The following is a 5546-nucleotide window of genomic DNA, read 5'->3' as shown; positions in this document are numbered from 1 at the left end:
TTTCATGGCTTAATTTCATTGACTGATTGAGTCAGCAGTAGTGAGTACTACATGTCATTATGATCATACCAGTATTAGTGAGTATTACAATTGGAGCAATCTGCAGAATTGTTACCAATACATCATCATAACAGAAATTCCTCAGTGCATGAGACATTGGTGTGTAGACATATAATACATAAATATGTAGATCTTTAAAACATTCAATGAGTCATGGGACTAAAAACTGCTAAAGCCTTATGTGGCAACATCACAAACAAACAAAATTAACCAACCCCAAATTATGTCAACCTCATGGCCCTTGTACTTGTAGTTCAAGTTGTACTGTTGTACTAGCCAACAGACATAAAAAGGAACTTAGCTCAGTAGGTGTTGATTGCTCTGCGTCATTATCAATATCATGATGCTGAGAGTCGAAATGCAGTTCAAACACAGACAGAACAAAATGGAATCTTTGAGTTTGAAATTGAATGAAAAAAAAGTAATTTGTATGGTCATGGTGTAGAAGTTTTGAACTTTAGCGTTGTAAATTCATTGCTCCGAATCAACTGCAATCTAACCCTCCGATTTATGTCCTAAGTCATTTACATACCTTTGGAGTTTTACGGAATGGGTATAACGTCCTTTCCTCTAATGATCTAGTCTACTTTGGGATTTTGCCCAGTCGCCGTCTCCTTGACCTACTTGGAGTCCTTGCTGGGTTGAATCGGCTGAGGAGCGAACCCATGACGACTCGCAACGCGAGGAACCAGAAGAGGAATCTAGGTTTATTTTGCGTGTTTTGGGCCTGCCGACCCTACTTATAGTCCGATCCACAACCGGCACGAAGCTTCTTTTCGCAGGGCGAAACCGCCCCACTCGTGACTTCATCCGATGTCCGCCATGTTTCAAGTGACAAAAAAGTAGAAACGATCTAACGAATAACTTTCATTTCAAGCACAGTCAAAAAAAAAAATTAAAAAAGTACAAAAGAAGGGGTGGAGAAAATGGCATTATCTAGACAGACTCAACTCGGATAAACTAAGAGGGACTTATAACTACTGAAGATTGAGAGCACAGCGGACGTCCTGTAAATTCCCGATCCATTTTTTCCCCTTCCCATTTCGGTATACTGTTCTCTGCTTGTAACGCTACGCAACAGGATAAGAGATATCCTGAGGGTATAAGTGATACTCCCACATACGTTGCACAAGCATAATTTGACGTTACCTTATATACGGTCCAACCGGTGTGCAATGGGTGGAGGGAGGGAGGGAGGGAGGGAGGGAGGGAGGGAGGGAGGGAGGGAGGAGGGAGGGAGGGAGGGAGGGAGAGAGAGAGAGAGAGAGAGAGAGAGAGAGAGAGAGAGAGAGAGAGAGAGAGAGATATGGTATGTGTGGAAGCCTGAGAGGCAGATCCGAGGTGCAGCAGTAGTAATCCGAACCGTGTCGATCGAAAGGACTGCGCATTTAACAAGTTATTGTGTATACACTGATTGTCAAAAGATCGCTGCCTGATTACTGACAAGTATGGAGCAACAGATCGACATGACACGGAGCTAATATGACAAGTTTTATTGGTAACAGAAAACTAAATCCAGCAACAGCAGCTGGCATTAAACTTGCGCGCACACACACATACACACACACGCACACACGCTCGCACGCATGCACGCACGCACGCACGCACACACACATACACACACAGGCTGAGCACGCCCACACGCAGGCATACACAATCACGCAATGAAAGGTGGCTATTTCACATACATATGAGCAAACATTAAATAATTATCAACACAGCACAAACTAAGGCGACAGCTCGCAACCCCATCTGCCATCTTGTAATTTTCGCGCCTATATAGAAAGACAAATGATCATACCACACTTCATGACACATGACTCTGCCGGGAGACTTATATGGATATAAATACTAAATACTGTCTGAGTACGGCCCGTGTAGTGTTTTCCATGTTTTAAATATGAAGACCTTCCCGCGAAAACCGTCAGTGACCCAAACGTTTATTTACGTTGCAATCATTCTTTCACTCGAATACTTGCTTCGAGACGTGTCTCTAAATGCAATGTTTATTTCAGCAAAAACTGAATCACAGAAACAAGCAACACACACACACACACACACACACACGCACGCACGTACGCACCTAACTAGGGAGACGAACCTCCACTCCGCCCTCGTTAAATCATTCAGTCAGAGACGGTAGTGTAGGCCTACATTACAGTAGAGCAATCTATTGTAGATGTAGACAAGAAGTACCTGTACGTGTAGCTTTGATGTCACCAATCTATTGTAGATGTAGACAAGAAGTACCTGTACGTGTAGCTTTGATGTCACCAATCTATTGTAGATGTAGACAAGAAGTACCTGTACGTGTAGCTTTGATGTCACCAATCTATTGTAGATGTAGACAAGAAGTACCTGTACGTGTAGCTTTGATGTCACCAATCTATTGTAGATGTAGACAAGAAGTACCTGTACGTGTAGCTTTGATGTCACCAATCTATTGTAGATGTAGACAAGAAGTACCTGTACGTGTAGCTTTGATGTCACCAATCTATTGTAGATGTAGACAAGAAGTACCTGTACGTGTAGCTTTGATGTCACCAATCTAGTGTAGATGTAGACAAGAAGTACCTGTACGTGTAGCTTTGATGTCACCAATCTATTGTAGATGTAGACAAGAAGTACCTGTACGTGTAGCTTTGATGTCACCAATCTATTGTAGATGTAGACAAGAAGTACCTGTACGTGTAGCTTTGATGTCACCAATCTATTGTAGATGTAGACAAGAAGTACCTGTACGTGTAGCTTTGATGTCACCAATCTATTGTAGATGTAGACAAGAAGTACCTGTACGTGTAGCTTTGATGTCACCAATCTATTGTAGATGTAGACAAGAAGTACCTGCACGTGTAGCTTTGATGTCACCAATCTATTGTAGATGTAGACAAGAAGTACCTGCACGTGTAGCTTTGATGTCACCAATCTATTGTAGATGTAGACAAGAAGTACCTGTACGTGTAGCTTTGATGTCACCAATCTATTGTAGATGTAGACAAGAAGTACCTGTACGTGTAGCTTTGATGTCACCAATCTATTGTAGATGTAGACAAGAAGTACCTGTACGTGTAGCTTTGATGTCACCAATCTATTGTAGATGTAGACAAGAAGTACCTGTACGTGTAGCTTTGATGTCACCAATCTATTGTAGATGTAGACAAGAAGTACCTGTACGTGTAGCTTTGAAGTCACACGTTCCGGGAACTTGGTCCAGATTCTCCACAAATAGAACTGAGCAACGCGAAGCATTAAATCTAACCGCAGTCACTTTCAATGAAAAAAGCCCCTCCAAGCTTATATTTGATACTTCTCACTTCTGTGGTTTGTGTATATGGGAAGGGCTCCTAATATGGACCGGTTCCTAATATGGACCATGACAAACTAACGGCGCTAGAGCGCTCAAAACAATTTCATTCGCTGTATTCACTCTCTCTGGATAACTTGCACATGTCAAAACAGTTGCAGAAATACACACCTCAAAACCGTTAGTTTTTTCTCTCTCTTTTTATATTTAGTCAAGTTTTGACTAAATATTTTAACGTAGAGGGGGGAATCGAGACAAGGGTCGGGGTGTATGTGTGTCTGTCTGTGTGTGTGTGTAGAGCGTAAACTACTGGACCGATCTTTATGAAATTTGACATGAGAGTTTCTGGGTATGAAATCCCCAGACGTTTTTTTTCATTTTTTCGATAGATGTCTTTGATGACGTCATATCCGGCTTTTTGTAAATGTTGAGGCGACGCTGTCACACCCTCATTTTTCAATTAAATTGATTGAAATTTTGGCCAAGCAATCTTCGACGAAGGCCGGGGTTTGGTATTGCATTTCAGCTTAGTGGCTTAAAAACTAATGAGAGTTTGGTCATTAATAATCTGAAAATTGTAAAAAGAATATATTTTATAAAAAGATCCAAATTTACGTTCATCTTATTCTTTATCATTTTTTGATTCCAAAAACATATAAATATGTTATATTTGGATTAAACACAAGCTCTGAAAATTAAAAAAATTAAAATTATTATCAAATTAAAATTGTCCAAATCAATTTAAAAACACTTTCATCTTATTCCTTGTCGGTTCCTGATTCCAAAAACATATAGATATGATATGTTTGGATTAAAAACACGCTCAGAAAGTTAAAACGAAGAGAGGTACAGAAAAGCGTGCGATCCTTCTCAGCGCAACCTTGGACCTAATATGGATCATCCATATTAGGTCCAAGGCGCAACTACTACCCCGCTCTTCTTGTCAATTTCACTGCCTTTGCCATGAGCGGTGGACTGACGATGCTACGAGTATACGGTCTTGCTGCGTTGCATTGCGTTCAGTTTCATTCTGTGAGTTCGACAGCTTCTTGACTAAATGTTGTATTTTCGCCTTAGGCGACTTGTTTTCACTTTTGGCAGCGTTCACTCTAAATTTGCCGCCTAAAACGGACTCGTTTCTGTCCACAGCCAAAGCTGTTATCACACAAACATTGCCATATATATGACAGCTAAGACCTTATTTGTTACACATTAGGCTGATTAGCGGATTGTAATGCGCTGTTTTTAGGAAATACAAGGTAAATGTAGGTGGATTTGTTCTGCAGTTTTCCAAATATGGTAAAATCTACGTCGCTTTCGGGCACATGTGTGTGGAAGGGCTCCTAATATGGACCACTTTTTGTTTCATGCTGATAACTAGCTTATTTTCTTGCGAAGAAGTTTCAATTATTTTATGTTTGGTAGTCCTTCTCTCTTAGGTTAACCGTTAGGCCCAAATAGAGTGAATTAGCTTTGATAGACATTCAGCAAAAAATAAATACATAAAAAATCCCAAATGGTCCATATTAGAGCCTGGGCGCCTAATATGGACCAGTAAAGAGCCCTTCACAAATCACTGTAAAAAGCCCCTTATACTTCAAAGTAAATTGATATAACTTAGTGTGCAAGTCAGACTAATCAAAATATGCTTTAGATTTATCTGTTTCGGGTTGATGAGAGCATTATTTGAAGCACATCAGGAAACTAAAGAAACGTATCAAAAACAGAGTGAAAATAAGTGAAATCATCAACTACCACGAAAATAAGACTATTTGATATATTTTTTTGAAACCTCGAGGGGTAGTTATTAACAGCTATTGTGTTTTCAGCGTAGCAATAGGGCCCGATATTTAGACGAGACAAGTATAATGCCGACGAGTCGAAGACGAGTCGCATTATACTTGTTCGAGTCTAAATATCGGACCCTATTGCTACGCTGAAAACACAATAGCGTTTATATAGCTATTCTGACATTAAATTCTGTGTTAGAATCATGTTTTTGTCAGCGACAAGTACCAGAATGGTCCATGTCGTTGATTGCAGACGACGGTACCCTTTCCGCATGAAGCCACGGAAATAACCGAACATTGAAAAACCCACGGACATGTATTACGGACAAAACTCGAGATAACCGGATGCTTAGCATTACGTCAATATGTTAGGAATCATATGACGTCATGAC

Source organism: Littorina saxatilis, linkage group LG2 (assembly GCF_037325665.1).
Source record: "Littorina saxatilis isolate snail1 linkage group LG2, US_GU_Lsax_2.0, whole genome shotgun sequence".
Classification (NCBI taxonomy): domain Eukaryota; kingdom Metazoa; phylum Mollusca; class Gastropoda; order Littorinimorpha; family Littorinidae; genus Littorina; species Littorina saxatilis.
The sequence above is the reverse complement of the archived record's forward strand: the minus strand, read 5'-3'. Positions refer to the sequence as shown.